Consider the following 25,650-nt stretch of genomic DNA (forward strand, 5'->3'; position numbering starts at 1 on the left):
AGTAATATTTTGCATAGCGGTTAAAAATCTCTTTGCTTTTGTTCTCAGTAAAACATTCAGCTTAGTTGGGATAATTGTATTAAAAATAAATACTTTTCAACTCTTAATTGAATAATAACAATTTTAGTATTCAAAACCTTTTTTTCGGTTGGTAATTCTGTTTGTTCAATTACTAATTATTCGTTTTCAGCTACAAGAAGATTACTATATTATAGGAAAAAAAAAAATTTTTACCACAAGAGTGTCTCCAGGCTGAAAGGAGTATGCAAATATTGTAGTCTCATTTATGAATGACATTTATATCATGTTTTTTTTTTTTCAATTTGAAAATTTATTTGAACATTTCTCATTATCCTCTGTTTGAAATAAATCTATAGGTACTTTTCGAGAAGAGTAAACAATTTTTTAAAAATAAACAGTATTAAAAAAATATATACTTATTGGTAATGGAAACAAATTAACAGAAATGCTAATTAAATGTATTCATTATATTAATCATTGTATAGTTATTCTTAATATTTTATTGATTCATTGATCAGGAAATCTTAAGAAGTTTTCTTCTCGCTAAATATTGCTTTTTAATTTTGTTTTGTAGGTATATTAGGTATATACTATATATATATTTATATGTATATATAGCTCCATCCCGTTTAAAGTCAAAGCTATGGTTTCGGAAGACCTCCGGATTCACTCAGGCTCTTAAAGTGGGTGTCCTTAATTACATAAAAATCCGGCGATCGAGCTTGATTCTGACCAAATCACCATCTTGCACCTCTTATTGACAGTACCGCTCCCATAACCCTTCATAGGTTGTAGTGGTATAAATTTAATTTTAATAATATGTATATATGCTATTTTGTTTTGAAGTATGTCTACACAAGTATCCAGTCTGGTCCAATATATCTCAAAATCTGTATTGGCCAAGTATTGCCCGATCTATGGTCTATAGCACCAAACGTAAACAAAAAAAAAAAAAAAAAAAAAAAAAGTAATTTTCTAAGCTATTTCGAACGTAATTGTAAACCTTGGGGTACATTGCTTCCTTCTTCACCTATCAAATAAAGTAAATTATTAATTTGTGACGACTGTGTTTGGTAAATATGTCTGGAAGCTTTTCTATACAGTTCAGACTTTCTGAACCACTTCGGCTAAATGTGGTTTGTTGGAAGGAGGATGTTTGTGTCTAATTTTCGTCAAAAATGAGAATTCCATAATTGTTTTATGCTTAACATTTTCAACAATGTTTTTGTATGAAACTATTTTTACACATGATTCTATTTTTAATTCTAAAAACACATATTGCTACAGAGCATTGTTTTAAACTATTAGTCTATTACAGGGAAGCACGTTATTAAATTTACTAGTGTTTGTAAATTGATAGAAATCTTCATTTGATATTTATATTTTGCTGGATAGATAAAAATGGAATTTTTGAAATATCGATTCCTGGCCAGCCGAGTTACGAATTTCCTCATGAAGTTATATTTACTGGTTAAAACAACTGGAATATGATTAACGTAGCGGACTTATCTTCTTAAAAAATGGCTGACAGCAGTAAGTATTCTCAATAATTTTTAAAGTAGTATTTTCCCAACTTCGGGAAATTCTTACTTTTTTTACTAACTTTTACCTATTTATTTAATTCATTCCTGCATCGCTTCAGCTACAATACATAAAAAATAAGTTAACGCATCATACATAAAGACATCTCGTTTCAATCTTCTTTTTGAATATCCCTGCATATTTTTTTCAAACACAGAGTTCTTTCAAGATGTCTCTGCTGGATTCATTTTCACTTTTTTAAAACGGTGTACAGTTTTATTTTCGGAGTTACGAGGTATCCTAACGTCAATAAATCTGTATTTGATAAAACTTTTATACTAACTACTAACACAGTCACTTTATAATTCAGCTATTTTACTTAAAAATGGTCAAATTTGATCTATATTAATCTAATAAACATAATATATACTTTATCATTTTAGGCAGTTATATTGTTAATCTTAATAGTAGTTTGAAACTGTCTGACATTACATTTTGTTGTTGATGATGATTATACGAACATACATAAATACTTTTTACATTTTACACTAATTACCTATCTTTCATATTAGGGAAGATGGTTAATATTGTATGCAGAAAAATACGTTTATGCATCTATAAGTGGCTGGAATCTGATAAACTTTAAATCTATAAATACCAATCCCCATGATTTTTTTTAATTTCATAAAAATCGAATTAATATTTCCATTTTTATGCCCCTAACTTTTCTTCAGGCAGACATTGTTAACGCCATATTTTATAGTACATTTGTGAATATTAATTGTATTTACGTAGTCTTAGTTCATTTAATTACTTTTATTTTTATATGTATTGTTTTCATTAGAATTTGCTTATTTGAAAATAAAGATATGTATTTATGTTTGTGTTATAATTAGGTGTAAAAGAAACAGTTGCTAAGGGTTGTTAAACCGTTGCTAAGGCGTCACCTGGTAACAGGCCAACCATCTTCATTTGAAATTAGTTGGTGCTAATTAGTGGCCATTACAGTTTCTAACAAGCCCTGTCTTCGTTCATTGCTATCCTTTTTGGATGTTTTAGTCAACATTACAGTCTGGAACCAGACCTTTCCTGCCTTTTTTGGCCTTCGACTTGAATAGGAGTTATTGATAATTAGTTGGCTACTATGATTCATCACAACAACCAAACCCTAATAAGTGCTAGTGTGGCTATCTGGGCTTTTGTACATTTCGTCTGTTGTTGAGTGGATGATAGACGTGGGCCCACAAACGTTTGAAGAATTGTACTTAACTGTAAGATCATCTCTGATCTTTCGGAACGGATAATATTCTCTTTAGGATCTATCTCGTCACTGAGCCATCAGAGTCGTTTAGCAGTATTTATTGTATATTTATTCATTTTGTTTGTTCTTTCATTTCATTTTAGTCTATCCTGATCGACACATTTTTTTAAATTGATATTATTTTATTTGTGAAGATTTTATGTTATTAAGTGTTAGCTTGGCCAAATAAATATTCCAAGCCAGTTATCTTTTTTTTGTGATGAAGCAAAACAGATAATTTATTAATATTTAGCTTTTATCAATTAATAAGCAGTTGTATTGTAAATATATCTATTATTAGTTTCATATCAAATATATTTTTATTTAATGCCCGTGACTAGTGAGTCTTACATGATTATTTCAACAGTTTGATTTTTTTGTTTAACTATTGATTATGGGGGTTGGTATTTTCTTATGCAAATATAGTCCAACCTATTTATAATGCTATCATTATTGAACGATTGTGGATTATAAACATGAATTATTTTTTTAAAAAATGAATAAAAATAACTTCTTTACAATTCTTATAAAAAAACACATTTAAAGATTTAATTAAAAAAAAAATTGGAAAAAAAAGATATACAAAAAACTAAAATATTAGTTTGTTTGTTTGTTTATTGGCGTGACAGACCGTGGAGGCCTCGGGCGATGTACTTAAGAAATACATCGTGCGTTTTTTTTTGTGAGTGCCACCCATTGGCTAACGGGCCTATAGTTATAAGTTTGGAAAAAATCCCGGATAGAGCCGGGGACTCGAACTCGCAATCTAAGGGTTGGCAGACAGGCGCGTTACCAAGCTGCTACCGTCACCCCAAAATATAAGTAATAACAATAATACAAATAAATAAATATAGAATTGATAAGAGGATATCTTTCATCAGTTTGGGCTTCAAACTTGGGGGATGAGGTTGGGAGTGAAATTATATGAACTGTTGTTTATTAGCTTAAAACTGTTTGCATTTCATTTGTCACGATGATTTCAAAATTAATTAAGACCTCTTTTTGTCACGTACGAAGTATTTTGGTATAAATAAATAAATGTGAAAGGATGCTTTCCTATATTTTCCAGAAAAATAACATAGATGAAAATAAAAAAAAATAAAAAATTAAACAAGAAGGAAATTACTAAAATAACTTAACAGAATTAAGATTTTATTCATATGTATATCTGGTCGATTATTCGTCATGGTTGTGCAAATTATGAGTATTAATCATAAAATTCTTTTATGCCGATATAATTTAAAACCTTATATTTAAAATTTTTAATTCTACTTGTTCGATTAAATAATGAGTATTTAGCATCTTATACTGCATTTAAAAAAAAAATTGTCGCCGTCTGTTGCGTAAAGAAAGTTCACCTTTCCACAATAACCTGTCACTGACCATTGCTATTGTAAAACGTTTTGAAATCCACGGCAACCAAGATCATGACGAAATTTCTCTGAGGCCTTACAGACTGAGATTGGGTAAAATACGTTGCGAGAAAAAGAAATACAGTGATGAAAAACTTGCCCTTAATGATAATTTTACGAAATGATTTTTTTTTAATCTTAAAAGTTGTTCCTTAAGAATTTCTTTTACAACAAAAAAAAAGTTTGATCTTGTGGCTTATGATGGTAGCTGATATTTGGATAAATATTTAATGTACGATTGTTGACATTACTGTATAGTCATTAATGTTGAAACATTTTTTTTTCTTATAATGTGTTATTAAAAAGTAACGTTTCATGATCATTTTACTAGAAAAGTGAATTCATTTTTGAACTTTATAATTATATATTAAAGGACATTTGATGTTATTGATATTATTAGGATTAGGGAGTGATTTAAGAGCGGCTTACCGTATCTGCTGAAACCATAAAAAATAAGTATATTAATCACGATACTGACCACACGGTCTGCCAAAAAGAGTATTGCATTGAGAATTAGGAACATCTTGCAGTTAGTATACAGTAAAATGCCTACCCCTCCCCCCCGCTTAATCTTCCTGTTATGTTATTTTATTACATTTATTTATTCATTTTTTTATAGATACCTGTTGTGCCACTAATTCATCTACAATATATTTTTGCAAAATCAAGAATAATGGATGCCATTTTTGAAAAACTAAGAAAAATAAATTTATAACAAAACAAAACAGCTATTGTTTTAATAAAATATCATTAGTAAAATATTTATTAATTTAATAGTTAATTTTAGCTTTAATTTCAGTTATTCTAATAGTTAAGTATGTTGGGTAACAATGCTCGACATACTCATTTACATCAAGCAACAGTCGACCATCACACTAGGACACTTTATACGATTCTATAACAACTTACGCGGACATATCAACACTGATTCAATTAATAAGCTGTTCACATTTCTTGCAATTCTATAAGGTGACTGAAAAAGTCATGGATGAGCGATCTCCTTCTTTAATTGATTGAAGTAACTGAATTAAGCCCGGAATGTATTTAAAAATATCCATGTCCATCGTTGGAAAGGTATAAACGAGTTTACATGATGATTCTTTGTTTTGCGCCCGACTTCATATTTGCTGGGTTCTGTTTGCACTCCTAAACTCACATATCCTTCTTTTTTTGTCTTTTTATTGAATTACGATTGTGAAAGGTTTGCTGGAGTTTTTAAATAAAGTTTTAAGCCCTAGGTATTTTTGTTTAAGGTTGTAGAGCTGAATTATTAATAAACAGATATTTTTTATTACAGGTTTTTAGTAGCCCATTTTAAAAACCAAAAAAGTAAATAGAAAATATATTAATGGGATGATATGAAATAACATAGCAACACTTAACCTGGCTTTTAGTTAACATTTGTTATCAATTTTTTTTTACATATTTTTCTAGTTTAATGGATTTCTTTGATCAATGATTTAAACTCAAGAACTTACTGTATATTGAGAAATAGGTGTGCGAGTTAGGTGGTGGTTAGAGGTCACTGACGCTGCTGGCTATGATTTGAGGATTGTTCCAAATAATAATTATTGCGTTATTTAAAATATTTTTATGAGTTATTTCATTTTCTTATGATTATTTACTCATAACTTCTATAAAACTGAGAAAAAACATTGAATCAACATTAAATATAAGATTTTAGAGTTAGTAGCATTAACATTTATTTATATAATTATTCCAGTTGTATTTTTTATTTTATTTATTTAATACCAGATCTGCCTGGTGAGCCTTACATGGTTAATGTAAGAGGTTTTTTTAACATTTGATTATATATATAGTATAGTCTCATGCAAAAGACACCCCTAACTATATACAATGTTATAAATAAAAAAATAAATAGATTAAAATAATAATTCTTAATAAAAGATATAAGCAAAATTAATAACAAAAACAATGACTTATTAAATAAATCAAAATTTGTATCCTTTTTTGTCTCAACACTTTTTATTTTTCACCAGTCCAATGTTTCGGCCATTTTAGCCATCCTCAAGGACATCTTCAATTATAATTTCTTCCTCACATTAAATTTATTTAATTCTTCTTATATAAGATTATCCACACAAACTCACTATTTATGATTTTAAATTAAAAAAAAAATACGCTTTTAACTTATAATTAATGAATGACCTGGGCAGAATATCCTATAAAAGTAACTCTAAATTTAATGTGAGGAAGAAATTATAATTGAAGATGTCCTTGAGGATGGCCGAAACGTTGGACTGGTGAAAAATGAAAAGTGTTGAGACAAAAAAGGATACAAGTTTTGATTTATTTAATAAATAATTACCTTGTCTCAGGAAATTGAAATAATATAATTAAAAACAATGACATTTATGGATTTAACAAAATAAATAATTGACTTCTAATGGGAAAAAAACGAAAATTAATTTAAGAAAAGGATCCTAGTTTTCAAAGGATCTATTTTATCAGTAGTTCGAATGCATTCTTCTCAAATGTTTAGTTATGTTGTATTCTTCTAACATCAGCGATAGGTCACAAAAAAGAAAAAGAAACAGTCCAGAGTTTTGGAGTAAAACATATACTGTCTACTAGCACACGAACAATTATGGCAAATTACAGTTCCAGCCTAAATAGAACACCGTCCCATGATAAGTAACCTACTTTCTATACAGAGGGATAGTAAAAAGTTTTAGGCCACCGTAAACAAATTCAAATCAAATTCCGGACCATTAAGAAGCATCACAATGCAAGCGATGCCATGCATTTGTGGCCTCTGCCAAATTCTGTTTCGGCTTCCTCTAATCTAGAATGTTAAAACTTTCAAATTCGATTGATTTGAAACTATCTTAGACCTCAGTATCATGTTTGTTTTTTAGATGTCAATTGAAAAACGGATTATTCATATCTGCATTGTTAACATGCGATACCCTCTTACAATGAATTTAGCATTTTTAAGGCCTAAAACTATTTTTAATTTTTAAAAATGCCTCAACGGTAATAATTGTAATTAGTTGAAGTATTTTTTTTAAAAAAGGAACTATCAAAACTTTCTTTTTTTTCTGTTTTTGGCTTGTTTTTTTTGTTATTCTTTGAATTAATCCTTCTAATTTAGAGCAAAGGATAAATACAAGGTATATGCCATATCTATTTATTTTCTTAATGTGCTTTGTAAACAGAAACAACTGCAGAAAATTGGATATTTTCATAATTAACTTGTACTACGTGATTCTATTCCTTTATTTCGTTATCTTCTTGTAAAAAATACAACATTTTTATAAAATACCTAATGTTCACATTAAATTGTAATGTAGAGTTGCAAAACAGTCAATTCATTAGTTACATTGATAATTCTTCCAATAAGATGGTATTATTACAAAAATCCGTAAATATAATTGCATTTTTTTTTCTCCTCACTCCTGGAGGAGTTTCGTTTGGGTACTGCTTCCTCCCATGCCTGTTATTACATTGTCTAAAGTTAAACAGTCACTTATTGTAAAATCGAATAACAGGTTTAAATTAAAGACACGAAGAAAAAAAAAAAGATAAAATATTGTCAACAATAACGATGGTGAACGAATTTGAAGTAAATCTAATTAATTTTCATGTTTGTCCATGCTATTATGTTTGGGCTCAATCGTTCTCGGTGGATAATCAAAAATATTGACTAGTGAACTGAGAGAAAAAAAAACAGTGCAAATTTTATTTATTAATTTTTATTTCATTCTAATAAATGTTAGATATTAAAACGCTAACCTCGCGTATAAAAACAAATAGTTTATTTATTTCAAATAAATTGTATCCTTATTTAATAATAAGACAGTTTATCTTTTGAATAATATAATTTTACGTGCTCTATTTATTCAATTTTTATTGTAAATGTATTGCATTTATAAGAATTTAGAATTAGAATTAATGAATGAATTTCCACTGGCTAATATATTTAATAATCCGCCATTTTAAATAAAAAAACCACTGAGGCTAAATATTCTGTGTTGGAGTGATATGAAAGATATTAAATTTATTTCAATTTCGTTCTATATGACTGTTCCCATAAAACGAATATCGTTGACGACATTTAACAAAATAAACGTGTGCTTTTAGAATAATTTAGTAGGAGCGTGGTAATATAATGTAAAATAATTTACCGTATTGAAGTATGCATATTTATATTTTACTTTGGTATTGTTTTACGTCAGATAATAATAAAAGAAGGGTAAGAAAAAAAATGTAAAGTCATTTAGTAACAATTTAAAAGTGCGTTTATCACATTTAAAATTAAAAATATTGTTCTAGATTTTACAAAAGCAAGTTTTATCTAATAAAATTGTTTTTATTTCATTAATTAACAAATAAACATTTGAACACTAGGACCAGACTGGGACTTTGTGATAGTTGGTGTAATAAGCAGTACTATGGAGTAAGAAGTGGATTCTGCTTTCTATATTGTTCACTATTTTGGTAAACATTGATCAGAAAAAAGAAAAAATCTACTACAAAAATACATAAATAAATCTGCACCGATACAACTTATGAATGATTAGGAGCGCAGTACTTTGTAAGGGAGTACTGTTACTAGAAAAACGGTTGTGCAAGGAGGTAATTTGGTCAGAATCACGCCCGATAATTAAATGATAATTATCTGCCACAGTCGAATCCAAACTCAGTACTTGGAGCATGCAGCACAGTACCTTAAATAAATAAATGTATTGTTTAAAAATGCTATTGTTATAATAATCTATACAAATTTCATTTACACATAAATACAAAAAAAAATACATGAAAGGCGAAAAATTTTTAATTTCTGCTATTTAAAATACATTAAATCTTTAACTAATGTACTTAATGATACTCCGAATGTTCCGTGTATGTATATAAATTTTCTGATCTAAATTAAAGACTGACCCAAGGAAACTATCCATAATCAAAATGATTCCCAAACCTCAAAAGCCGCCTGAATACCCATCCTCCTACCGTCATATCGCTTTATTACCTATAATGGGCAAAATCCTTGAGAAACTCATCTTAAGACGTCTGTACCCTATCCTTGATTCCAATCACATAATCCCAGATCACCAGTTTGGTTTGCGAACATCCCACTCCACTATCCAGCAATGCCTTCGTGTGGTTGTTGTTGTCTCGTCTTCATTGGAGCGCGGAATGTAATACTCGGGAGTCAGTCTTACAAAAGACTGATCTACATGACTATTATAAGGCCTATCTGGACATACGGAGTTGAGCTTTGGGGCTCCACTAAACCATCATATTCCTCCAGAATCCAATCCTTGCAGTAAAAAATCCTTAATGCTCCTTACTTTGTCACAAATCAAGTCATCCATCAGGAACTCAATGTTCCATATGCTGCCGGTTTGGCCAGAACCAGATACCGTTCCTTCCATAATAAGCTTTTAAACCACCCAAATTCACTTGTTGCTAACCTGGCTTCTCTTTCATTACCTAATAATCCTCCTAGGCGTCTGAAAAAAAGATGGTCTCGAGATCTTCTCCTCTAGAAATGTTATTGGAGTTCTATCAGTGGGTAGGTTCTCCACATGTTTGTATCATGTCACTATGTCACCTACAGCAAATTTACTTGTTGTATATATGTGCATACAGTTGTAAATAACAATAAATAAATTATTTAAAAAAATATTAAAGATTTTTGTTGGTGATCCTGATCGAATATAAAGGTACAGCTTAATATCCACATAATTAACCTATTTTGGAACCAAGCCACTGTTTGTAATCATTAGGGAAATAAAACCTTCTTGCTATTAACCGAGCGTTGAATTAAGAAGTAATAATACTAGAATTCAATTTAAAAAAAAAAATCAAGTTTGAGTATCCGTTTAAAAATAAATAAAAACTTAAATAACCTTTTATTATTTTTTTTGTTATATGGGCATCATGAGTGATAGTGTTGGTTAACATACTATCTGTAGAGTGGCTGTTATAATGAAATAAATTGTTCTTGTCAGATTCTTGAAGTTGGCGCTTGTGCATATTTGGTAGATAAAAAGCGATAAAGATTGTGGAAGATATCTATGTCTTTTATAAAGACGAACTATATAAAATTGAACTTTCACCAAATTAATTGGGAAGGACGCGAACGCTCTGGATTACAAAGATTTTTGTTCTCTAAGTCAGTTCAGCCTGTCATTATACTTCAATCGAGAATAATCAGGAGAAGCAATACATTTTTCTACGAATAGCTTTCTGCTGTACGACATTTAGGCTACACTACAATTGATGAAAACAGACCGTTAAACCCTCTTACAATATATACAATGTCTTTGTAAAATTACAGTGGAATAGGAAGAGATGCGTGATAGTGGGTGAATTGGCCCTGAAAAGAAAAAGTGAGTCCACGCGAGTGAAATCGGGTCGTGGATGGAGACGGCTTAACGCCATTGTTAACTCACTCAATCATTAGACAGCTCCCGCACCTCTCACCTTAGCCAAGGTTCTCTGTACTCTGCTATCGACTTCTCTGCAGGAGGGTCCTTTTTCCCTTCTGCTATTGATGTTTTTAATAGAAATAGGATATTTTGGTTCAACTACCAAAACCGCGAGAACTGTATCAGAGTTTTCTGTTTACATATAATTTAAGGATAGGAATTTCATTTCATAAAAAATTCATTTATTTGATAGATGCTTAACTTGAAACATCTGGTGAACCCATCGCTATTAGAATGATACCGATTAATTACCCGATTTCCGACATATCCTATTCCTCAACTCTCTCATCAAATGCATTCCCAATCCAGAAAAAGAGTTGAACTGTCCCTAACCACCCGTGTTCCCATTACCCCGTGGATATCAGGACCCATGAGGCTTGGTAAAAAATAACAAATCAATAGATAAAAATTGTATAAGTTTGTTTTATTATAACAAAATTTTCTTTGAATTAAACAAATTACCAAGAGACAGTATATGGTTATAGGAGAAATACATAAAGACGGTGAAATATAAAAAAAAAATATTAAACAAAATGGAATAATAGTGTAGTATTTGAAACTGGGTAAAATATTTCTATAAAATATTCAAGTCCTAGAAACAATGATCATGTGTATTGAAATTCTGAAAAAGGATATGTAAAAACATAAAAATCTCATCCACATATTTAAACAAAATGTATATTTGTTTTATATTATTATTTTCCTTGTTATTCTCTAAAACTGATATTAAAAATTGCTGAAAATTATTCCATAACGAAAGCGATGAATGCTGACCTACTAATGGTCCAGTTTTCTCATCCTTCCTGTGCGGATCGTTTGGAGAAGTGATATCATGGCCAAAGCAGCTTGGTTTGGATTCTCATGCTCGCGTGAGCCATGATCTGACATAGAATGCATTGAAATAGAATTATAGTTTCTATTTTACAAGTGAAGGTTACCGCAGTTTCGATCAATATTTTAATATAACTACTACCACAATCAATTGTATTATGTTATTTTAATGCAATAAAAAACGGGTTTTCTATTTATGTCGGATGACCAATTTGTTTTGATTTCCGACAGCATTTTCTGGATTTTAAAATGTACAATTATTTCAAAGTTTATAGAATAAGCATTCTCTCATGAATATGTTTCTGTTTGATTAGATTGTCTTGTCCGATAGAATAGTTTCTTGGTAATTAATTTTTTATCGATAATTATGTACTGTAAGTATATCCATTAGATGTCCTTTAGAAGCTTACCATTTTATTTTGGTTTATTGAATAATGGAAGCTTCATAAACGGCCAAGATAAAAATTGGTCCCTCTTAAAATTTGATGTTTTATATTTAAAAATCGCAGAATCGAAAATAAAATTTAATAAATATGAACCACCGCCGTCCGCTGTTTAACAAAACTACTGGACCGATTTCTGCGATTTTTTTAAACTCATTACCATCCACCGTTTTGTTTTATTAAGGGTCAATGGGTGGTTTATAGGCCCATATATCATTTATGAAGATAGCAAAAACATCACTATTCCAAAGCCCTAAAACTAAATATTATGTTATGAATGGGTAAACAGTTTTTTAACTGAAAAAATTGTTTTTCTTTAGAGTATAGTGCAAAAAGAGCTATATAATTTTTTTTTAAACTATCCTGAAGTATTCTACTTAATTCCATTCCTATGTGAAATATGTTTCGAAAAAAAAGATGAAAACATAGTTATAAAGAAAAAAAAGGTTATGCATGCTATTTGAGGATGGTGTTAATATACAGTAATGGTTTTTTTTTATTTTTACTGATTTATATTTATTATAGCCTATTCTTTATTTATAGAGACAGTATGAAAAACAATTAACCATTACTAAACTAATCTTATAATTTTTATATATCTATTCTGGTTGTCAATTCGTGAAAATAATGCCGAACAGAAAAGATTATCGTTCATTGCAGAGTTGTTTTCGAGTGATTCTGCTTTTAAACTTTTAATTTATAGATTAGGTCTCTTTAAGTTCAAAATAAAAATTTACTTTCTCAATTTATACTTATAAAATCGAATAAATTAATAAATAAAAACTTTTTTATTATAATTTTCTTTATTATTACTGATAGTCTCAACTCTTTATTGGTCATTAATTACCTTTCCTATTATTTATTCTTTTACTACCCTTTGATTTAAAATTTATCATAAAAAAAACACAAATATTACCTAGAAATCAACTAAATATATTGCCAAAACTCAAGGCAGCATTTTTATTTTGATAAAATTAGACTATCTATTTATATGTCGTTTTTATAAAAAATATTAGATGGTTATGACAATCATAATACAACTACGATTTAAAGTTAATAGAAATGGGAATAATACATGGCTTATCTTTTTATCTTTGTTCAATTCATTCAGTAGCATCTTGAGACTTCACTACCAGTATTAATTTGGGCTTCTTTAGACATAGCAGATCTTTCTCTCCGAGCCGTGCTTTTAAAAAACGTTTCAATGACTCTGAACAAGAATTCATGTTATTACAATTCTGTAAGAGCTCTTACTGTACACAAACAGTGTATGTGCCTTTCTGGGTGTTCGTCATTCAATTCGTCACACTCTTTGACGCTTTGAGGAGAGTGATTCTCACTTTGGAAGGTTCAAAAGATCAAAAGCGACCGAGATCCACTAGACATCTGGATGGGAGGCTTATTTGCGTCAGGCTTTAAGGGGTCCTGGTGTAACTATAAATCAACATTGAGTTATAGCAAGCCATTGTGGTGGAGGATGACTGAAGTAAAATTTAGTTCTAAGCACAAAACACACACCCACAAAAAACCAAAACAAATTAAATTATTTCATAACTTCATTCTAATTGATATAATTTTGAAGACTGAAAGTGAGTTGTGTTTACTAATAGTTTTAGATAGGATAGGCCTTAAGTGATTAGAATACCTATTTATTAAAATACTGCTTTATTGAGGGGGGATGAAAGATGTGCTTAGACCCCACATATTGGAATCCAATGTATTTAATATATGTATCCGTGCTGGATTTTCGTTTGTGCAGAATTGATCTCAAAGTTATCACATGTACTTCAAGAATATGTTACAGGGGTATGAAGTGCCTATTGTCTCCTAAATTGGGAATATTTTTCTCTTGGTACGTAACAACTTCTACAGCTCGATTTCCTCTAGTACCTTAGGAAGACATGCAAAAATTGGATTCATTGAAGACTCGGTCATTATATCGCGAGAGTATATTAATTACCTCTTGGGCATAGGAAGACGATTGGTAGTCATGAGGCAGTAGTACGGGATACTGAGTTAATTTTGATGCTACTATTCATTTATTATTTTTGTTAATTTTTTATCTTTTTCTATTTGTAAATTATATTTTAAATGAATAAATCTATTGCTGATAATGCTGATAAACTCTAAAGTACTAAAAAAAACAAACAAAACAAGAAGATTTAAGATATTTTAGAGTAAGGTTTTTTTAAAATTTGGCATTTACGTTCTGTCAGTCTGTTTCAATGAAGATAAAACCTAGCTGATTTTAATGAAGATTTAATTGTTCACTGACATGACGAGTTTAATCAAAAAACCTCAAAACGTATATTTCCGTCGACTTTCATTCCCTTACTATATATTACATTTATAGGTATATGAAAGGAAAAAATATTTGTTTCTGGTGATTCCCTTTGATTCCGGTGTGGGGGTCAAAGCTCTATGTTCTCTACGGCTCTAAAGACAATGAAAATAATCAGAATGTTCCAAGAAACTGTTTTCTCAGTTTCAAATCTGGAACGAAAAATTCCAACTGTAAAGACCAATAATTCAAGAACAAAAATTAAAATATAACATGATCTTGACATGAGTTTGAAAGACGACATAATGGAGCAGCAACGAAGAAAAGAGGTGGGATACTGATTTGGGGTAATATTAACTACAAACAAGTAAAAAAAAACTACAAATGGTTATGTTGAATAATATATAATACAAAAAACAAAACAAAACAAAACGCAGTGCAAATTCTATAGTAGTTTTATAAAATTTTCTTTATGTTCGCATTGTAGCACCAGATATCGGTAGGAAATTCCACCCGTTCACTTTTTTATATCTTTTAATCCGGTATTTCTCTCATTTTCTCAAAATCGGGTCCATTCACATAGATTTGGTCCGGAACATCGCTATACACAACATTTTATGTTGGGTCGGGGAGGCGGAGCAATGAAAACCCTATCCTCTCATTGGACCACTCTCTGTCTCTCCAGTCACTATTGAAACTGTTCCCCCGTCCACTTTTACTCACTACCTGATTTTTCTGGTCTGGTCCGATCGTTTAAAGTCACCTCAATTTAAGTTGGGTTAATTGAAATAAATTATTGTTTAACGCAAAAATTGGTGCTTTATAGGCTTTTTCCAGATCGTTACCAAGCACAATAGTTTTTATTTTTAATATGTTTGTAAAAATTAGGTAAAACTATTTTTGGTGTGAGGAATTCTGTGTTAGGTTTTGAAAAAAACTTTCATTTTCGAACAAAAATTTCTCATGTGAAGGTTTTTGATATTTTTAGCAATCTTAATATTTTAATGGTTTATTAAAAAAACGCGTTGCAAAAGGTGCTACTTGGCACTGAAATCATTTACAAACCTCAATCAGTACCAGAAATGTAAAATAAAATGTGCTCTCTAATCTTCTAGTTTTTTTTCCCTAGACTCTTGGACGCATTTGTCCTAATATTGACGGAAGTGTAATATTTTACTTACTTCACCTAAGAACATTTCATCAACTGTTTGACACTTCTGGGATCCTCTCTTTGTGAGTGTGTTTTATATTTTATTTAGGTATTGTTTTAGTACCATGAAAGGATTTTATGATTATGAAATGTTAAACTTGTAATTAATTATTATTTAATTATATATAGAGAAATGAATTAATACAACTTCTACGGTATCATATAAAAGTTACTTGTCGTTCGCTTTCACTCAACTGGAGTTGCTTTCTCTTAGCTACGTGTAAGAGGCTAATATTCCTGTATTCCTCTTTGCATATTACTGAATTCTCTTCCATTTCTCCGAGATACTTCATGCTAAATATACTTAATATTTATGTATGGATAATTTTTTTTTATGAGTGTGAATTCGGCTTACTTTTACTTTTCCACATCATAAATATCCTTTAACTTGATTAAATATTGAATTGATTAATATTTTAAAATGCGAAGTGAATCAAACCTTATTGGGTTGAATTTTAAAAAATGACTTATATTAAGTTTACCATAATAAAAAATAAAATTTGATGAATCGATATATATAAATAAATATAGACGAGTCCTAATATTTTACATTGTAGGCACAACTACTCCGTAGAAACCATAGCTGTTGTGTGTGGTAGTAGCCTCTAGTCTCCAATCTAAACTGTAGTGGTTGCATGTCGGTAAGTGTAATGGTGTGGGAGATATGGTGGTTGAAAGTGGGTGACCTAGGGCATTTTTATATTTCTCCTAGTTAATGCATCTTCATACTCTTGGAAACTGGTTCATTACTCTAACTATATTAGGTTAACTTTTGAAAATATTTATCAAAGAAAATGGATCTAGAAAATTATAATGAAATGTACTTTATAATAGCATTATTTGAAAAAAAAAAATGGTTATTTGGTATTTTAGGTTGTAGATAACGTATTAAAAATACGGATTAGTTATTGAATTTTTAAAAGTTTGCTAAGAGAAAATATTATTTTAAAAAAAAAATATCTTTTGAGATTTCCAAATGTACATTTATTTTACATACATCCATTAAATTGTATTTTAGTTTAAAATAAATTGATAAAGGCGTGTAGGGAAATTAGCCATTTGTAGTAATCTAATGATATTTTAGCATTAGCAGGTCTCGTGGCCATCTTCTTTTTAGAACATCTTCATTTCATTTGTGACAAATTAGAGAAATATTATTTTAAATAATTCTCTGAAAAATTAGAGTTTTGTTTATTATTCAACTGAAAGGCGCATTAGGAAAATCAGTACGGGAAAGTATCGTCACGGCTAATAATATAAATATATATGCCTTGAAACAAGTGAGGATTAATTTAAGTTGGTTGGTAAGTAAAAGTTATGTGGCGTGATGCACCGTATTCGATTTGTATTGCAATGAAATAGAATAAATACATATTTATGCACTTTTCTCGACGTAATTAAACCAACTATTAAACTAAATAAGCTTTATGTCATGTAATTATTTTTTTTTATGGTTATGTACTCATTAGGTGTATGAAACATACAAATATAGTCTAAATTTACCGGGAGAGAAACTGTAGGCTGAGCTAGTCTTTAATAATTATCATATTAGAAAATATATTTCACTTTGAAGGCAAATAGATTAACTACAAGAGCGTTTTACTATCTTCCAGGAATAAGATGTGTTTTTACTGGAATGACGTTTTACTTAATGCAAGCCTTTCTCTCATTTAGAGTAATGGATGTATTCAATTTAGCAATTGTAATAGAATGGAGGTAAGGCATAGAAAGTGGAATATGATCCGAGTGAAATAATATGAGAGATCTGATCTCATTGTTTGATAAATCAGTAGAGATTACATTGAACAACTTGCGTTTTAGAAACGAGGTACATTTGCAAAACAGAGAAATAAAAATGCTTAACAATACCTAACTCTCAGTAAATAACTTGGTAGAGTTAAAAACAAGTCTATAGATATAGTCCAAATTAAATTAATTAAAAAAATCAACAATATATATTTAAACTTGTTATTCGAATTTTGAAATCAATAGGTGTATTTTCACTTACCTATCTACCTATTGTTGTGTACTTTCACTTTTATATTTATATAAAATATTTAAGTTTTATAGTAATGGTCTAGTCAATATAAGTTTTTTTGTAAAGAAACAAAATCATAGGATTGTTTTATTTATCGGTCCTATATACGTTTTTTTTGGGTGCTGAATATAGATTTCAGATTTGCCACCTTGCCAGCTCTCCGGCATTAAAATTAAAATATTAAGAAAAACTTAATTTTGGTACTTATTTGGTTTTTACTTATAGCTAAAACATAATATTTTTTGGAGAATAAACATAACATAACAAAATTCTCTTAAAAATATGTTAATTTTTGGCCAATCTGCACTTCCGCTAGAGCGCACTGTATGAACACGTTCAGAGTTTTAATTAGAGTTCTTTTTTCATTTTTTTTCCGAAAAAATCAAGAATAAACTGAAAAAGTTCTAGAATTTTGTATTTTTTTTTTTTTCTACTTTTGCTTTGAAGTCGGAGTTCAAGGGACAAGAAATTCGGATTTTGTACCTATATAAAACATAAATAAGTTTTGAGTTTTTTCCCAGTAGTTCTATATGTTTTAGATGGGTGCTGAATCCGAATTTCTGGTTCCTTGAACACCGATTTCGAAGCAAAAGAAGAAAATAAACAACAAGAATTTGGAACTTTTTCAGTTTATGCTTGACAAAGGCTACTTTTCGGTTCTCCGTGACAAACAAAAAATGATTTTTCTCTGAAAAAAAAACCTTTGAAGCTTAAATGTATGCATTACGTATGGAATTTATTTTTACTTTAATTTCGAATAAAATGTGATGTTCTAAAAATGCTAAAAAAGCTCAAAAACTGTGTTTTTTTTCTGTTTTCATAGTGAAGGAAATGACTGGTTAGCCTGCAATTCGGATTTAGCTGTAAAAAAAATTAAATGCAATTGTGTTTTCTAAAAAAACACTCATTTCGAACTTTTAATTAATGGGCTAGGTGAGGGAAATTATTATCATCTTCAAAAATAACGGATTAAATTTTCAACGAAAGCACACGATTGAAGATCCTCTAGGTCTAAATTATTAAGTTTAAAAAAATGTGCTGTTTTTTTTTTTTTTTTTTTTTTTTTTTTTAAAACAGCTCAAATGATCTTGATTAAAACTATAAAATTAAATATTCTTTAACATAAAATGGTTTTTTATCCTCGCTAAAATAGTCTGATAGGAGTCCAATGCCAATATTAGAAAAAATCTTCTATTAAATTATCTTTAATTTTCTTTAATTAAAATAACTCACCATCTTTCGTGGTTAGCGGTAATAAAAGATGGATAAATGTAAGCTATGAAAGAATTGGTAATTAATTGAAAGGGTATGGGCGTATCTTAAAAAAAAAAATCGTCAACTTATGACTGAGCAAATAGTCAACTGAAAAGACAGATAACATTCCAACTATGTCCAGCGATTTATTTGTGTTTAATGAACTAAATTATGGTTTTTAAAATTAGTAAAGCTTCGTTATTTAAACAAAAGCAAAATAAAAAAAGAAAGACATAAACATAAGCAATCAACAGCGGTGGTTGGAAATTGCATGTAAAAAGTAATGGTAATTACTTATTAAATGACTTAAAACTACTATTTTTATATATTATTTCTTACCTCCACACAGTGAGCCAAAGAGTCAGTTAAACACGAAAAAAATTAAAATTTAAACTATTTAAATTTTTAACGGGAAACTTTTATATACAAACTCAATGATTAATACTGATTACTTGCACTATTCAATTCAACTAGCCAAAGTATAAACAAAGAATCCTTGAATTTTCTCTCATCATACATTTCTTTATCAGATTATAGGTTTCCTGCTAAAAAAGAAACTACTACATACAATTTGATTGATTAGATATAAAAGTAAATTATTCTAGAAGTAAAAGTAAGTAGCCTTAATCGAATTTAAAAGAGGTACAAAATTTATTTTACACGTGTTACCTTAGTTCGAATTGAAAAATTAGCGATGAAAACCTACGAAAATACCCTTTTTTTATTTTAAGGAAAGTTACAGTTAACCGAAAAAAACGCATAAATTTAACTAGTACTCAAAAGATACTGCTTGGTTTTATGTAAATCAATACGGATTGTTAAGAATGTCGCTTTTTATTCATAAAATAATAATTCACGAAGATGAATAATAAGAAATGCAATTTTACCAGTAAGATTCTTGAGTGAAGGAGCTCATGAAGCGCCAAATTGCAAATTTAAGTACATCAGAGAATATCGGAACCGAATAATTTCAAGGCTTTACACTTCCCAAGATGTCCTTTATTTTAATTTTCGATCCATTTTCGTGTTTAGGAGTAATGAAAAAGAAATATCGGGAAAAGCTCTCTAAAGTTGTCCCCCCTAGATGACAAGGATGACAGTGTTGTGAAGGTCACTCCTTGAGCTTTCGCTTTCAGGATATCCTCCTACTCCTTGAGAAGTTTCAGTGGTAATTCATGATATTATTGTATATGAGATTATCCAAACCAAAATGTATTCCGTTAGCTTTTTAAAGTTCCGGTGATTATTTAAAAACCTATGGTTCCCAAAAGCATTGTACCTCTTTCTTATTTTTATCCGGCCCCTTTAATAGGATGTAGATTTCATTACATCGATTTAGAGTTACGTGCTCTAGGAATTAACACAAATGTTTGGACAAAATCCGTTTTGAACAGACGTAAGGACTTCGCACTAGCCATATTAGAAATTGACTACCAGAAAATTGTCTGATTACTTATTTATTTATGCAAAGCCATCGGAAGAACTGTACCCAGTACCTCTTTCGGTTACGCCAGGTCACGGTAGATCTCTCACCTAGCAATTTTTTATGTACCAATTTAAATGACTATTTTTAAAATCTATTACTAATTAATGCTATGTAAATAATTATAGCTATTATTAACGAAGGTATCACCCCCAGGGAGAGGATTTCATTAGAGTTACTTTCACGACTGGTTTACTTTTTTCTCCACGGTTAAGAGTAGCAATTGTTTTCTATTTCAGTTGTTATTCATTAATGACGATACTCAGGATAGTCACTCTTTCTCTTCAAGGCTAATCCATTATTCATCAGCTTCCTTTTTCATTGCCCTTTTAGTGCATCCTAGCATTTTAAATGTTAGAAATTAAGAATAATTAGAAACTAGAACATCAATCTTATTTCTCTATTATCTTTACTATATATTTAAGTATTTATAAATAGTGGACGGTGTCAATGGATTAGTCAGGTATTGGCTCTTGGAAATGCGCTACCTCTGGTATTTATAAATCTGACGTTTTGAGTTTTTTTGCTGGTCTTTTAATTGTCGATATGTTAACAAGTTAGTTTTGGAATGCTATTTAAGAGACTATAGAGTAAATTTGGAACCTCCCAGTAATGAATTAAACTCCAGTTTATTTTTTCTTATTAAATATGGTTAGATTCTGCAGCTAATCTTGCACTTCATTACCAGTCAAGGAAGTGCACAATGAAAAATATTGTGAAACTTTTTACCTTTCATCCATTTCGTTTTCTTGCGTATTAAATAGAGCTGTTGCTTGATCCTCAAAGAGCTTCTTATCATCCATCTTTCATTCTTTCCTCTTAATTAGCTGATATCAATCTTAATCTGATTTTGATATTGCTTTATAATACGTTTTCCTAGTGATTATAAAATCTTTGCTCCCAATGATTTTTACCTTTGTAGAGAAGATGCATGCTTCGAATTAACGTTATTTTTAAAATTAAAATATTTAATTAGTATAGCTTAATTAAAACCGGTTAGTAACATAAATTTAGAGATTTGTATGTGAAATTTTTGTATATATTTAGAAATATGAGGATATAGTTACCAATAAACTATTTTTTCACGTTTCGAATATTCAACAGATAAAAAAAAAATCAATTTTGACAGATTATACAGCCGTTGCCTTATTGTTCGCTAAGAGTTCAATTGATCTAGATGGCGAAACCCAAGAGTCTAAACCTCCAAAATCTTTTATTGGTAGGTGATGAAATCGCTTGAAACTAAATGACTGTCAAAGCTGGCGACAGAGAGACAACGAAATTGTAAGGCTCAATGCTATTCCTAATGAAGTAACCAATTGCTGAGGTATGGGTTTCGAAGGCATCGCAAGTCTTCTGGAAACTTTCTGTTCGTTGAATACGTATAGTTTAACGTTCCAATATAACATAATTATTAGTTTCTACTGTAATGTATACAGTACAGTACAATACTGGGTATTGTACCATAAAAATTTTGGATAAGTTGTAATCAACATTAAATTATAATCGTAATTATTAATACAGCTGCCACAGTTTATACAAACAATTGTTGAATATAATATTTGATTTTTTAAAGGAAACAACAGAGACCGCTTAAAAATAAAAACATTATACAGTCAATATTATTTTTATTGGAAGATTGCTGATTGACCGTGCGTATCAATAAATGGAATTTGTTCAGGGTGCGGTCAAATAAAACTCAAATAGTAAAATGGTGTACTATTTTAGTTGAGTCAACGTTTCGCCCCCCATTGCAGGGCTAAAAAATATAGAAACACTTGACATAAGTACAAAAAAAAAATTTAATGTGGAAAATAATAGGGTTCATTTTTCTTATTAAAATTTAATAAGAAAAATTAAAGGTTATAAACAATAAATGAAAACGGTAATAGTAAAAAATAAAGAGAAGAAATATTAAAGAAAGTACGAATTGAGATAAAAAGAGTTGAAAAGAGATAAGAATAAAATCAAATGAAAATGAATGAGACAGAATTCATACCTTTTTTTTAATTAAATTTTACGTTTCATTGTATACTCCTTATATTTGTTTTGTTTGACCGCACCCGAACCAAATTCCATTTATTAATATTATTTTTACATCGAACTAAATTAATTGTAATTCTTAATCAAGCGCACAATATACTGCTCTGCTAAATAAAATAAAATTACGAAAAGGTTAAGAGTAGTTAAAAAGAACAAAAACAAAAAAAACCGTTCCTCATAACCGAAAATGTTCTAGTTCTGCAGATAATCAAAATGTCACTTTCTGATAAATGCTAAATATAAAAAAAAAAATTCTAAGTTTAATAGGTTATTAAAAGAATGTTTGAAAGATATATTATTTGAAATATTTTTATGGTTTTCTCTCACTTTCATCCATAAACCCCTCAAGGAAATCATTCATTCAAAAGTTCATTAGTTGAACATATATGGCTGAAGTTGAAAGAATTATAACTCAAATATAATAATTGATTAGACAAACTTAAAAGAAACTGATATTTTTTCAACAAACCATATTTTACGTAAGTATAATTTCATTTAAATAATAATAAAAAAAACGTTAAGAAGAAATAAAAACATTTTTTTAAGTCCACATTCCAACATTAAACATTCTATATAATTGTAAAAACCCTTTACAAAATTTTCTTTCAAATTTATTGATTTATTTAGTAACGTTTTGGCTCATTAATCATTTTCACACTATTAAAGATGTACTTAAGTATTTGTAAAATATTATACGTACACACTTTGTAGCAACCAACAATTTACACACCTGATTTCAACTGATGGAAGCATTAATCAATGTGAATACTAAGTTTCTTTACTAAATAACTAATTGATCCAAGTTTGAGTTTGTCAAATTAAGGAAGGAATGACAGAAATGCAGAACAGAAATAGCACCTTTCACATTAGCAGTTAGAAAAAGACTAGCCAAACATTGTGGATAATTTACTTCAACTCTCATGTGGTACTATCTCTATGAGGCCATATTAGATTATTAGGTACCAATAAAACAATCAAAAGCCCCGTAATTAAATGTCCTAAAATTATTATATGTGTTTTTTTTTGTTTAACACTTAACACTGCTCCTCCCCAAGAGGAAAACATTAGTATAGTATATCACTCCGTTAAAGGTTTATTAGCGATTACGGAGAATGAATTCATTCCCCCGCAATTTTTTGAGAAACTCTTGTTTTCTTGTAGTTTTCGATTAAAATGACACAAGAAACAGATTCAAATACGCTCACCTAGTATTGAACCGTCGAATAGTAATAAGACAGTGTTGTAATATACCATCAGTAATCTTCAAACTTTCTTTCTCCATTATTTCATTTTATTATTGTTATTATTTTCTATAAAAATGGCAAAACAACCAAACACTAGTGAGTCTCATGTTGTAAGTAGTAGTGAAGACGAGTTTCAGAAAGAATTTTAAACATACAGATTTAACAAAATAAATATTGAAGATGATAGTAATGATAGTGATTACGATATTTTCTAACTAACAAGAAAACAAAGAAGTTTTATAGATAGTGATAACGATAGAAGTAGAGTAATAGAAAACATCTGTGTAGAAGAGATATCAAGTAAAGAGGGAGAAGACGTTACTGAATCTATCGATTCACCACCAATAATCGAGTTTGATATACATCAACAATCAACCGGTACCAGATAATATAAAAGAAATCATTCATTATTTTAATTCATATTTTCCGTATGAATTAAAAGATAATACAATAATAATAAACCCACAACTCCTGTGGGTTCTGGAGCCCTCCTGAGGTTCATCCAGCCCGTTAAATTGGGTAAAAATCTGGCGGTTGAGCGTGATTCTGACCAAATCACCTCCTTGCACAAACGCTGGTCTAGTAATAGTACTTCTTTACAAAGTACTGTACCCCTGACCTTTTTTTTATTTATTTTTTTTACAATTATTTTTAAGCTAAAATTTATTGACCGATTGCAATTTTCAAAAGCTCATTTATTTAATCTTTTTCAGGCTCTTTCAAGAGCTGTTTTGTTTTCAAGGAAATTTTTTTCCTCATATTTAAGCGTGAAATATACCATTTACGGTGCGTTTATAAATTCTTTCATGATGTTTCTATTCTATTCTGATTTTGTCTAAAACTTATACGATTTGTTTATACTACTTTTCTCATTATAATATTGCGAAACTCTATTCCAGAATTACTTAAAAAAACGAACAATCTTCAGCTATGTGCTATATCTAGTCGGCCCGCATTCATATGATTTTTATGAGATTCTTGCATTGGCGAATTGCTGATTGCATATATATTTGTTCACAGATCCTCTGGTGACTTATGGCTTAAAATATTGCAATAATTTCTTAACGTTAAAAGTACCAATCATAGGATAATTAAATTAATTAACTAATGAATTGAATAATTATTTTGGTTTTTAAAGGAAAATGCACACAAGTTTTCTAATCACTGTTTCCTTTAGTTTAGAAACTGATAATTCATTGTACGTATTTTTCAAAAATATAATTCTCTGTATGCTGTAAGTAATTATTTACATTGATTTGGAATATAAGAGTTTCAGAATAAAAAAAAAAACACATCTGACAACTTAAATAACTTGTACGGAGTGTTAAAGTAATGACGCTGTAATAAGCTGAACCATCAGCTGATGTTATTTATGAAGTTGAGTTTCATGTTTTCATTTACAGATTTTATACTTTAATCTGCCGAGGAAGTAAACTGACAACTAGACTATAATCGATATTATTCTGCCTACTAAATTGAAATAGATAAAAAAGGTTCTTGGAAGAGCGGTAAAAGAAGGTACAGGGTTGTAAAAGAAAATCGAAACAAGGAAGAATTTCTACATTTTCTACAGAGTATAACTTTTACTGCCATCAAGAATTATAATTATAAAGCATGATAATAACTCTTTCGAACACTTAATCTATAATTAATTTTGCTATGCCTTGATAAGCGAGGTAGAGAAGAACTTATCGATTAACGCGGGGGCTCATTGATGGGAGAAAATATTTACGCGCCGAACCGACCGTGTGAATATCTGTTAACTGGATAGTGTGAATTGTAGGGCAAGCTGTTTCTCTTCAGACCAGGTTCCTCATTTCAAGCTTGACCTATCGGTAATTAATCGTTCCATGAATTATTTCAACCCTCAGAACACAATTCTTCCACCGCACGTGAAAAGAGCGCTGCAGAACCCACGACTGCTGCCCCACGACAATTTTACTAGTAAGGAATTGGAGCGGTGTAGTTCCCGTTGTACCAATTATGTTATGCTTCTTTATGACTGCGAAATTGCTTTCAACAGGACATTTTTTTCCGCTTCTTTCATGTATCTTACCGGAATCCTATTTCTCTCTCTCTCTCTCTCTCTCTCTCTCTCTCTCTCTCTCTCT

The 25,650-nt window shown here is 29.7% G+C and overlaps 1 protein-coding gene and 1 long non-coding RNA gene across 3 annotated transcripts in view; one reads left to right on the forward strand and one right to left on the reverse strand.

Moving 5' to 3' along the window:
• The window catches only part of LOC106679850 (trypsin-1), a 58,839-nt gene that overhangs the window by 28,123 nt on the left and 5,066 nt on the right, over positions 1–25,650 (reverse strand). The gene's annotated exons all lie outside the window — the stretch shown is intronic.
• Positions 1,289–5,015, forward strand: LOC136797035 (uncharacterized). The gene is made up of 2 exons (XR_010844841.1): positions 1,289–1,554; positions 4,874–5,015. It is a non-coding gene; the product is annotated as an uncharacterized lncRNA (long non-coding RNA).

Source organism: Halyomorpha halys, unplaced genomic scaffold (genome assembly GCF_000696795.3).
Source record: "Halyomorpha halys isolate HHAL.00 unplaced genomic scaffold, Hhal_1.1 Scaffold223.1, whole genome shotgun sequence".
In the NCBI taxonomy this organism is placed as follows: Eukaryota; Metazoa; Arthropoda; class Insecta; order Hemiptera; family Pentatomidae; genus Halyomorpha; species Halyomorpha halys.